This window comes from Pelodiscus sinensis, chromosome 2, assembly GCF_052426305.1.
Source record: "Pelodiscus sinensis isolate ZL-2025 chromosome 2, ASM5242630v1, whole genome shotgun sequence".
NCBI classification, from domain to species: Eukaryota; Metazoa; Chordata; order Testudines; family Trionychidae; genus Pelodiscus; species Pelodiscus sinensis.
In genome coordinates this window covers 90,933,323-90,945,813 of record NC_143053.1, presented here as the reverse complement: position 1 = coordinate 90,945,813, position 12,491 = coordinate 90,933,323, and the positions used below count along the sequence as shown (strand labels likewise).

The 12,491-nt window shown below is 41.5% G+C and overlaps 1 long non-coding RNA gene across 1 annotated transcript in view; it reads right to left on the bottom strand.

Annotated features, from left to right (window-relative positions):
- The window catches only part of LOC112545266 (uncharacterized), a 77,531-nt gene extending 70,659 nt beyond the window's left edge, over window positions 1-6,872 (bottom strand). Inside the window, exon 1 of the long non-coding RNA XR_003088731.3 lies at window positions 6,793-6,872. This is a non-coding gene — a long non-coding RNA (uncharacterized LOC112545266). The remainder of the gene's footprint in view (window positions 1-6,792) is intronic.
- Between the last annotated feature and the right edge of the window lie 5,619 nt (window positions 6,873-12,491).

Here is a 12,491-nt window from a genome sequence, read left to right as displayed (position 1 = left end):
ACCAATATGCTAAAAGGTTTTTCCATCCTTTTCTTCAGAGAAATACTTCCTCTATTCATTCCAATCTGCAAGGCCATAAACAAAATTCCATCTGAATCTGCATAGACAGCTGAGTTATTTCTCCTGTTAGTCCCAAATGATACTCCAGGGCATAAGTCTAGGAAGCTCTCATGAAGGTAACAGCAGTTGCTATCAGCACACCTGACCTTGCACCGAAGCACAACTGTCTTACAATATTTGTATCTTTCAGAATCACAGTATGACTGAATAAATACAGATGTATTCTCCCCTGAGAATTTTTGACAATAAGGAATTGACCAAAGGTTGCCATCCCCAATTTATTATCAGCACTGAATATGTGCATACTCAATTTTGGTGATGATGGAAACTGTATCAGAGAGAGAGACGTACACTTTTCAAGTGGTTTCGTTAGGACTGTATTTTCTGTAGAAGCCTTTAGCTTGAGAATTGAAAACGTGACTTGTCAAGTTTCATTCTGTTAACCAATGCCGGTCCACTGAGCTGGAAATAATGTTCTGCGGTGTTTATATGTGACTTTTTTCTTCATGATTGCATCAATGAACAATGGTTTCAGTGATGTGGAGTTTATAGCATGAAAAGACCTCCAGCCATGGAGAACATAAACCAAGTACAAGACACTGTTTGCTCTGATTAAAACCACAGTGTTAGGGCTAGAATGAAGTTCCATTTCATCATTTGGTGCTACAGGCATCATTGTCCTTCTCCAGCAACCATCCTTCAAAGAGAGTGGTGACGTGCAACTTAACTCCTTCATTTAGAACTGAGTTTACGGAATGCCATGTAAAGCTCATATCTAAGGAAAAATGATATGCAAATAACCTGAAACAACAAAGTGTCTTAACACCACGCAGCTGAAAAGGCCCAAATTTCAACATTTAGAGATTCTTTCCCTGTGATACTGATCAGGACAGCACAGCTGCTCTGATGCTGTGCAGCATACAGGGAGAGACAGACCCCTCACTTATTTTCTCTGACTTCAGCTATCGACGTCCTAGAAACCAGACTGGTTTTGTGCTTCCCTTCTGATGTCCTGATTTATTCTTTATTGGCAGGAAGGTCTACTGTATGCTGCTAGAATATACTTGGAACTCTTCCATCTTCCTTTTTAGAGTCTATCTCATTCCATAATGCATAAGTCCCAGCTTGTTAGGAGGGGGTTGGAGAGTCATGAAACATTTTGTGACATCATCAGAGCTGTGAATAATGGTTCATCAGAGCTTCATTGACACCTTTGCTCATTCCCATGGGTTATGCAATTCCCAGAGACAGCCTCATTCTTGTAAAAGGTCAAGACCTATACTAGTCAATGCTGTAAATTTCAATTGCAGTGGTAGTACCAACATAGTGCCAACTCCTGTGATTTTTCTCTCTCAATATTTGGAGCTTTTCTTAAAACCTCAGCTGATGGAATTAGATTATTAGCTGAAAATCTTAGCTATCATTTATTTTTAAAATGTAAGTTTCAATCCTTTATGGATATGAAGTGAAGGGTGAAAATTGTAACTGTAAGTGCTCCTACCTTAGGCAAATAACACCAAATTTAAAAAATGTAATTATTTTAAAGCTAATTTAATTATTTTGGTGCCTGACATAACTTTTAAATACTTGGAGTTGGCACTATGGACATTTGTATCCTGAGAGGAGGGTGTATTCACAAACTATGCAAGGAGTTTGTATTTATAAAAGTTAAATAGGTTCACAGGATCAAAGTCCTGATTAAGCCATCAGTTAAGAGGTTACTTAAGTCCTTTAGACTTTAATGGGTGATTTCAATGGATTTTTTCTCAGTCAGGGCCTAAATGTGTTAGCAAATAACTAATACTAGTTTTAAAAGAAAACACCCATATTTTCTCAATTATACCTTACTAGCAGGTGAGGCCCGTTGTTGACTGGGCAAAGTCATTTTGTGTAGATTACACTTATAGGGAAGTTCAACAAATTAAATATAAGTAACAGAATTTTTTATTAACATGCTTGCAAAAGGGAAGTAAAAGAGCAGTTTTAAATGTATAAGATTTCAACTTCAAACATTATTCATTTTCTTGAATAATTACCATACCTAGTTAATTTGAATCAGAAACTTGTAAATCTTTCATTACTCTTTTCATAACTAATTTGAGATATTTTGTGATTTATAACAGTAAAAAATGTCTTTTCACTAAAATAATAGTTGAATAGGTGACTCGATTTTAATTGTTAGCAAATACTTTTTATGAACTCTAATCATATCGTGAATTTTTTCCAATGAAAAACAAAAATAATTATTTAAACCTTTCACCCAGCATATTCTGGTGTACAAAGTAGTGCATTCTGCTAATTTAAGTGGGAGGATTGTTTATGCAAAATTTGGTATCTGTAGGTCATCCCGAAGTATAACTTTATTTTTCACAAACAAATCCACAAACAAACTACAAATAATTTGCCTGTCTTTGTACTTTAACTTTTCCTATGTATGTATTAACTATGAAAGGATTATTATTTTCTCAGAAATATTTGCCACGTGAAATTCTATGGTAAACAAATGTTCAAGGAGAAAATCTTGATCTGCAGGTTATTCATTGTATTTAATATTTCAGCTGTTTTGTTTGGTCACAAAAGTTACCTGATATGTTTCTATTACCTGATTAGATTTGCATATCTTCCGGAACTAAATTTCTCATGCAAATGTTTTTAATATATTTATCATTTGCATTTACAATAGAGTAGCACTCAGTGCTTTCCAAATACAGAAGATCATTTGATTATGAACTCTGTGAAGCTAGGACTGTCTTTGTTAGTCAAGTGTGTAGCACAATGAGGCCCTGATCTCAGCTGGGCCTCTTTTCTATAGCGCAATATAGATGTAATACTAGAAGATTTACTTTGTGGTGTTCGAATTCTTAACTCAATTTATTAATTTTGGGTGTTTTTTGGAAAATAAAATGAAAATGTACATGCTTCATTTAAATCATTGCTCTGGGGTGGGAATGGGGATGAGGAATTCAGTATTCAGGCTGACCTAGGGAGAGAACTATTCCAGCCCTCTCTCACCACAGCAACTTGGGATCAGGTGAGAAGTGCCTCTCCATGGCTACTTCAGGTAGAGCGGGTACAGCTGTAGGAGGGGTGCATATCTCCCAACTGGGGCAGGTCCAGGTCTGTCTGCCCCCTGTGCTCTCAGCTAGAAATTCCGGTCACATAGGGCCTTTAAAGTAACCATGACCTTAATCAATGGTTCTCAACCTTTTTTAGTTGGTGTACCCCTACAAAATTTTGCACAGAGGTGGGGATCCCTTTGGAAATCTCAAACATGGTCTGGAGACCCCTGTGGGTGAATAGGTCAAAACCCACTGTTCTAACAATTGTAATCTCTTAGACAATCCCCAGGGATTGGCAGACCACAGCTTGAGACCATGATTGTTCATTCCTAGTGCAACCTAACATTGTTTTGTGATGCCAGCCTTCCTACTCAGGGTTTTGATAAACACACTCCAAAGTTGACAATCATTGGGGCCGACCATTAGTTGCACTAGTCCTGGAATGATGCATACACAGCTCAGGATATTAGGGAGATCCCCAAACCTGAACCATTCTTTTTAGGTGACAAATCTGAGGGATTGACCCAGATTGAGGTGTCATTAGAGGAAGTTTTGGAATAAATTGATAAACGTAACAGTAACAAGTCACTGGGACCAGATGGCATTCACCCAAGAGTTCTGAAAGAACTCAAATGTAAAATTGAAGAACTATTAACTTGGGTATGTAACCTATCCTTTAAATCAGCTTCCGTATCTAATGATTGGAAGATAGCTAACGTGACACCAATATTTAAAAAGGGCCCTAGAGGTGATCCTGGCAATTACAGACCAGTAAGTCTAATGTCAGTAGGGGCAGGAGTTAGGGTGTCCCCACTCTGAGTTGCTCTCTTTACACTGTATGCTTTCTTGGTCCAGTGATTATTTCATCAGGTTCAAAGCAAATACAATTTATTAAACATCAACTGATTAAAGAGAAAAGAATAAGAAAAAGATGAGACTGGTTAAATGAGAACACACAGCCCTGCTCTGTAGCACAGGGACATCAAAACAGCAGTCTGCAGAGTGTAAGGACAGTTCACAGTCTCTTCCTTAGAGGCCCTGGATGTGCTGCAGGCTGGACACACTTGCTCTGGCAGTGACCCCACAGCCTCAAGCTCTAAGTGGCCAGACCCCTCTCCCAGTCCAGAGCCTCTTCCCCACACTTTGCAGTTCCCAGCTGCTCACCACATCCAGCTGCAGGCTGTGCTGCTTGGCCAGTCTCTAGCTCCTTGCATTGCTTCTCTGTTCCTTTTGGCTCTCTGAGCACTGCCAGTCTGCTGCTTAACACAGGGTCTGCACTCCTTGAGCTGTGTGTGTCTGGCTCTGCTGCTGCAAAAACTGTCTCTCCACACATCTTGCACTCCTTGGGCTGTCTGTGTCTGGCTCTGTTGCTGCAGGACTTCTTCTGCACACAGCTTGCACTGCTCTTAGCTGTGTCTCAGTTCTCTCCTTGCTCAGAGAGACCCTGAACAATCCCAGCTCACAGGGAGGATGGGTCCTGGCCTCTTGCTTTTCTCACTGACCTGTTCAACTTGTCGATCAGGCTGAGCTGGAGTGTTGGCTGCTTTCCATTGTCTCTGGGGTCTGTCAGTCTCATGGACCCTTCCCCTTTTGATACTGGGAGCTGGCAAACCAAAAAACTCCCACAGAGTTCTAGTAAGGGGCTAACAGTCCCCTTACAAAAAGGACAACAAAAAAGATTAAGGGTTTGGAACCGGTCTCATATGAAAAGAGATTAAAAAAGACTTGGACTTTTCAGCTTAGAAAAGAGGAAACTAAGGGGAGATATGATAGAGGTCTATAAAATCATGAATGGTATGGAAAAAGTGTATAAGGAAAAGTTAGTAACTTATTCCTATCATATAAGAACTAGGGGTCACCAAATGAAATTAATAGGTAGCAGGTTTAAAACAAACAAAAGGAAGTTTTTCTTCACTCAGCTCACAGTCAGCCTGTGGTACTCCTTGCCAGAGGATGTATTGAAGACTAGGACTTTAACAGGGTTCAAAAAAGAGCTAGATAGAATCATGGAGGTTACGTCCATCAATGACTATTAGCCAGGATGGATAGGAATATTGTCCCTAGCATCTGTTCCTCTGGAAATGGGTGACATGAGAGGGATCACATAAGGCTTGCCTTTTGTGTTCCCTCCCTCTGGGGCATCTGGTATTGGCCACTGTCGGCTGACAAAATACTGGTCTGGCTAGACCTTTGGTCTGACCCAGTATGGTTGTTCTTCTGTTCTTACGGAAAGTAAACTTTAGGAAAAGACAATGTTATCCAAATCCAATTAAAATGCCATATGCCTTTTCCTCACTATTTATTATCCAAATAGATATGTATAAAACAGAACTTTCTCCCTCTAGACTCAGCCTCCTTGTGCTGTCAGTGATGCATTACCATTTGTTAAGAGTACAAGCATGGGATAGTGACCTCACCATTGGATGAAGCAGACAACAGCAGTGCTGTGCTGTCATGCCCTATTGTTCTCATTATACAGCACCATTATCTTGATGCAGCACAAACTAAACAGGCTGAAACTCTCAGGGCACTTTGAATAGGAACCACATTGCAGGGTTTTTTTTTCTCCTACTACTGTGTCCTGGTGTATGTCACTTACTGTCATGGGAAGAAGTGTGACATTAAATACAGTCTGAGATCAGCCTTCTTTAGTGATGAAAATTGAAGCCTCTGAAGAATGCCAATCTTTAAAAGTGACATTATACTAGCATTTCAGTACACTCTAAACACCTGTGATATAAAAAGCTCTAAGATAGCTTGCAAATGATGCATTTAAAATTTGCTCCTTACAGTAAGCAAGAAGGTGTATTAAGATAGAAATTCCATTGAACTGTCATTTCTGAAGGAAAACTTAGTTAAAAATGTCTGATTATAGCCACAAGTGGTAGTTTGGTGGTCTCATTCAGATTTCAAATCAAATGCCTTGGATAAGGGATAAAAAGTCCTTTGTTTCCCATTCCACCTTTCCTGTGTTACACGGAAGGGCTATCTCATCATAGTCCTTGGCCTTGGCCATCTCTTTTGTAACTGTTTTTAATAAGTTTGGGTACATCTACACTAGCCTCCTAGTTCGAATTAGGGAGGCAAATGAGGGTAACCAAAATTGCTAATGAAGCACGGGATTTAAATATCCCGTGCTAGATTAGCATATTCCCGGTCGCTATTTTGGAAACTGACTAGCCCAAAATAACTGCCCGCATCTACATGCAGCAGAGAAGCGGGATTCCAAGATAAACCTCTTAGTTCGAATTAACTGTTAAACCTCATTCCACGAGGAAAGTGAGTGGAACCAGCCAAGATAAGGAGGTAAGACTAGCCATGAAATGGTATTTATTCAGTATTTCTTGGGGAACTATCTGATGAGAAGAAAAAGATGTATTCCCTTGAATCCATGTTGGGATATATATTTTTGCATGGGAGGTGTAAATTGGCTTAAGAAAGGGGCAGAGAGTAATCATGCTTTGCTGCTTTATGAAGCTCCAGGAAAGTTCTGGATATTATCAGCAGACATTAATTTGTGAGTTCTCAGTGCTAAAGCAGATAATGCCAGGAGTTATATCATTTATATATCAATGAGATAATGCAGGATAATCTTTATTAAAAAGTATTTGTCTAATCATAAAGTGCATTTAGAATGCATGACAAAAGCAGACCAAATGGATTATGAACATACCTTACTGCTTATGTGTCAAGTTAATCTCCTGGTCACACTGGCACAATGCAATTTGTAGATGTTATGTGGAAATAAAATCTGAAAGAAATTAATATTGAGAATGAAAGTGATTTTCAACCAACTTTAATACTGTTAAAAGCTGACAATATAATTATGATCTGTTACTTCTGTTCTTGTAGTACTGGGGTTTGTACATTGTTCAATGTATCTAAAGAACCATTTTCAATTAATATGAAATTTCTGAATCTGTTGTACTACATGCTTAACTGAATGCAGAGTTTAAAGTATTGCACACAAAAGATGACATTACTTTGCTTTCCTGGCAGGTATTTGCATAGACCGTTCAGTCTGAGTACAATGTATAACCCAAGATAACACATCTTTCACAATTTCCCTGGGGGCTTTTTGTAGAAGGCTGATTTCCAAAGCATATTTCTTGTTTTGCCCAATGTCAGGAGACATGTACTGGGTAAAAGATTAAGATGTTTTCTTTGAGAGTTTTTTTTTTTAATGTACTCATAAATTGAAAGTGGGCATATCTCTCCTCATTTATACAGGTAGTATCTCTCTTAACCAGGACTCCCTGGTCTGGCAACATCCGTGGTCCGGCATAAACCACGGATGTCCCTGGACCACAGAGCCAAGGAAGTAGGAGATCTGGCAGTGGGGCAGGAGCACCATAAAGGGCACCAGTGACTCAGTCAGGAGCCCAAAGTGTGGTGGGGGGAAGGGAGAGGATGGGCAGCGTGGCAGGGAGTCCCAGCAGCTGGGGAGCTCTAGCCTAGCCATGGTCGTAGACTTCCAGCCCCGGCCAGGGAACTCCGACTCCAGTGGCAGCCAGAGAGCTTTGGTCCTGGTCCCAGCTGCCGGGCTCCAGCCACATTCTAGCTCCAGTGGATGGGGAACTCCAGAGCTTTGGCCCTGGCCCTCTGCCCCGCCCACAGAGCTCTGGCCCTACCTACAGAGCCAGGCGACTGCAGAGCTCTGCCCCCAGCAGCTCTGGCTATGGCGTTCCAGTCCCGGCAGCAGCAGGACAGGCTGGAACCCTAGCCCGGTGGCTGCATGGCCACGACGGGAGGGAGGCAAATCCCCTCATCCAGGACCAGCCAGGTCCTGAGGGTGCCAGACCAGCGAGGTCCAACCTATAGTGCCTTTTTTTTTTTTTTTTTTTTTTTTGGTAATTGTCACTTGCCGTATTTCATTTAGCAATGGCTGCTGGGGCTGCTGACAACCTGCAACAATTTCATACTGATGGAATCATGGAAGATTGCATTTCTGTCAAATCTTTTTATGCCCCCTAATGAGTGGCTTTTTGTCGTCAATGGACATTATTTTAATTTAGCCTTCAGCAAAGCGTCACTCTGAGTTCTGTTGAATGACAAAAGCAAGCTTTGTTTTCTTCATGTGCGGGATGAAGATTTCATAATATTGTATTAATTAAATGCAAAATTTATTTAATTCTGCATTTATGCAACATTAAGAATGCACAGTTTAAGTCAAAATAGTCAGGAAGTGTCAAAGATTATGGCCTGACTTTTCAGAGGTTGCTGTGCATTCACAAAGTTCCATTGTTATCAATGGGAGCATCTCTGAATACCCATGGATTAAACTCCACAGTGGCATTAATTTAGCCAAGTTGTACAACTTACATACAATGTGTATACGAATGTGTGTATGAAATAATGTGTACATTTTGCCAATGAAAACAGAAATTGGAAACAATGCTCATGGGACACATACTCCAGTGATCTTGCTGTACAATATTTATCTTCCACAATTCAAGACTTTTTTACATTTAAATTGTGCAACCTATTTGCACCATTTGTGAGAAGTTTTCACAAGGGGGGGAAAGAGCAATGGCAGTCATGGTTATTTGTGCCTAGCAGTCATTTCCAAATTGTTCACTTCTATGAATTGCAGGCTCCAGTGTACTGCAAAGTTAAGTTTTTAAAAGGCCTTAGAAAGGGTTTAATTTGGCCCATGGACCGGATCCAGCCTGCCAAGCTACCAGGTCTGGACCGCGGACGCTGCAGGAAGCCAAGCAGGCTCCTGCTTGCTTCGCCCCACTCATATGCTGCTCAGAAACGCGGCTGCGGGGTTGTTTCTCTTTAAAAGCTGAGAGTCTGGAGGGGAGGGGGAAAGCTTTAGGAGCTGTTCCCACCGCCAGCACAGTCTCATTGGCCAGTTTCTGTCCAGAAACCAGCCAGTGGGAACTACCTGTTTCAATAACAGACAGCCACGAAGCACAGGGGGCTCCAGAGCACATGACTGCAGCCTGTGCAGGGGCGGGGCAGACAGCAGTGTTCCCTCTAAGCTGGGAAGCACAGCTTCACAGGTGATTAATCAGCTCTGGCCAGTCAGAGGCGCAGGGTTCCATGCACAAACCTGACTGACTGGGTGAGGCTAACCAATCATTTGTGAAGTTGTGCTGCCACGGGGTTCGCACTAGCCGGCTTTTAAAAATGGCGGCGCCGGCTTTATGCTAATGAAGCCCGGGAAATTCAAATCCCGGGCTTCATTAGCAAGTTCGGTATGCATACATTACCCCCCTAGTTCGAACGAGGGGGGTAGTGTAGACATACCCTCCGTGCTATTTCAAAACACATTTTCTGTGTAGATGCATTATTTTGAAATATACTCTTCCAGAAAAACTTATTCCGAAATATCGCTGCTGTGTAGACATAGCCCTCGTATGCAAGTATGCTTTATCAAGTATATATTTTTGTTTTGTTAATAAAATCACCTTTTTTAAGGCTATGATTTTATTCTTATATCCTGGGGGTAAGAGGTCTGTGTGTGCATGCCTAAGACTCAGAGGTAGCAGCTTTTCTCTTTTTCTTTTTGAGCTCTGTTGTGGGAAAAGAGTTTGGGAGTACTCCTCTGGAGAAGTCCAAGTGCTTTCTTCCTGGGTTCAAGAAGAAAGAATTTTTTTCACTTTGTGGTGATGGCTACCTCCCAAGGCCTCCCAATCTGTGACCATGGGGAGCTTTTAAGAAGAAGCCTATAGAGGCAAGGTATTTTAAGTTCTCTGGTGGATCCCCGCCTTCTGCACTTGGAGTGCCAGAGTGAGGAACAGCCTTCACATGGTGTCAGTACTGGTGGGATCATTTTGAACCAGGTACATAGATCTTAGGATTTTAAAAGGACACGTTTTAGTTTCGTTCACTGTTTGGAAGTTTTGGGTTTTTTTTTTCTTTTGCTGCCTGAGGAGGGAAAAGACATAGAGAAAGGTAAACCTGCAAAGACAGATTAGTTTAACTAAACAAAACAAAGAAAATAAATTTATATTCCATTCCCATCGATTCTCAGATTCGTGCTTCAAGGTCCAGTCCATTTCCATGCCCAGTGTTCTTTGTAGGTTTAATAGTTCTGCCTGGTTCAATTCATCTTATTCCCCCCAACTCCTAGCTTAAAGCTCACACAAAAAAAGCAAAAGCAAACAGGGTTTCTTTCATTTCAAATCTCAACACCTTCCCCCATTGGCTCGCCTGTCTCCCTGCCAACACCTCCTTGCTCTCTGAGTTTAAACCTTTGGTTACTAAATGCTGGGATGTTGGGAAAAGGCCAGCACTCCTCCTAGCCATCACAGATGTATTAAAGCAAGAACCAACAGGATCTGAGGGTATGTCTAGGGAGGCTAATGAGGGCGACAGAAATTGCTAATGAAGCGCGGGATTTAAATATCCCTTGCTTGATTAGCATATTCCCAGCCTGTCACCATTTTGGAAACTGACGAGCCCGAAGTAACTGCCCGCGTCTACACATGGCAGAGAAGCGTGATTCCAAGATAAAACCCCTTAGTTCGAATTAACAGTTAAACCTCAGGGAATATGCTAATCATTGCTTCATTAGCAATTTCGATCACCCTCATTAGCCTCCCTCGTTCGAACTAGGGGCATAGTGTAGATGTACCCATAGATCTCAATGTGGCTGAAGGAAGAAAGAGGAATTATGAGCCTGGATGGTGGGAATAATTATGGATTTTTCAGCATAGGAGGAGGAGGAATAAGGAGAGCAATAAGGACAGGTTTTTCAACATCTTGTATGTAGGTGTCATGTAATGCAGTCTGGAGGAAACTAAGCCTCTCCAAACTCACGCCACTGTAGGGGTGTGTCTAGACTACATGCCTCCATCGACAGAGGCATGTAGATTAGACAGATCGGCAGAGGGAAATGAAGCCGCGATTAAAATAATCGCGGCTTCATTTAAATATAAATGGCTGCCCCGCTCTGCCAATCAGCTGTTTGTTGGCAGATCGGGGCAGTCTGGACGCGCTGCGTCGACAAAGAAGCCTTTCTTGATCGGCACAGGTAAACCTGGTTTCACGAGGCATACCTGTGCCGATCAAGAAAGGCTTCTTTGTCGACGTGGTGCGTCCAGACTGCCCCAATCTGCCGACAAACAGCTGATCAGCAGAGCGGGGCAGCCATTTAAATTTAAATGAAGCCGCGATTATTTTAATCGCGGCTTCATTTCCCTCTGCCGATCTGTCGATCTGTCTAATCTACATGCCTCCGTCGACGGAGGCATGTAGTCTAGACACACCCTAAGGGATGGGGCTCAGTGGCAAATTTTTAAAGAAAGGGAAAGAAAAAAGAAAGCATAGTCAAAAAGCCAATGGAAGTGGAAATAGTGATCTATGTTAAAAGTGCCAGAAAATAAGGATAAGAAGACATCACTGGCTATCATAGTGAAAACTGGCAACCATAGTGAAAACTGATTGGCTGTGTCTACATTGGCCCCTATTCCGTAATAGGGATGCAAATGTAGCACTTTGGAATAGGCAAATCCGCGGGGGATTTAAATATCCCCCACAGCATTTGCATTAACATGGCTGCCGCTTTTTTCCGGCTTGGAGATAAACCGGAGAAAAGCGCCAGTCTGGACGCGATCCTCTGGAAAATAAGCTCTTTTGAAATAAGAGATCCTCCGGAAAAGAGCTTATTTTCCGGAGGATCGCGTCCAGACTGGCGCTTTTCTCTGGCTTATCTACAAGCCGGAAAAAAGCGGCAGCCATGTTAATGCAAATGCCGCGGGGGATATTTAAATCCCCTGTGGATTTGTCTATTCCAAAGTGCTACATTTGCATCCCTATTAAGGAATAGGGGCCAATGTAGACACAGCCGTGTAGTTGAGGAGAAGGAAACCAGAGTACAATGGAGTCAAGGCAGGGAAGGGAAACAATCAGTGTAACAGCAGTAGTCTGCATAATGAAAGACCTTAGAAGCACACAGTGGAGAATAAGATATGTCATCCCTGATATTATAAATAACTTACTAAGGCTTAATAACTGATTAATAGTTGCTGTGTTACAAGAGGAGGGATTATGAACACATCATAAGAGGTGTGATAAGCAAACTATGGACCTAGAACATAAAACAATTGATTAGCCTTTCATTAAACCCTTTATTAATCACTTAGTAACCTTCTATAAACTATTCAGAAACATTTCCTTAATCTAACATGTGATAAAAAAAATAGCTGAGAGTAGAAATGTATTGAACTGAAAGGTGGGTGTCTTTGGACCAAAATTTTTCAAGAACATGGCTTAGTTTAAAATGTTAAAGAGTTTTTAAAATAATGAGTTGCCTGGTAGGAAGATAAGGTTTATTGAATACGGTGTGTGTAGTAATTAGTGAGAAGATACAGAAAAAGATATTAGTTAAAGTTCAGGGTTACTGACTGTGAATGCAGTGCC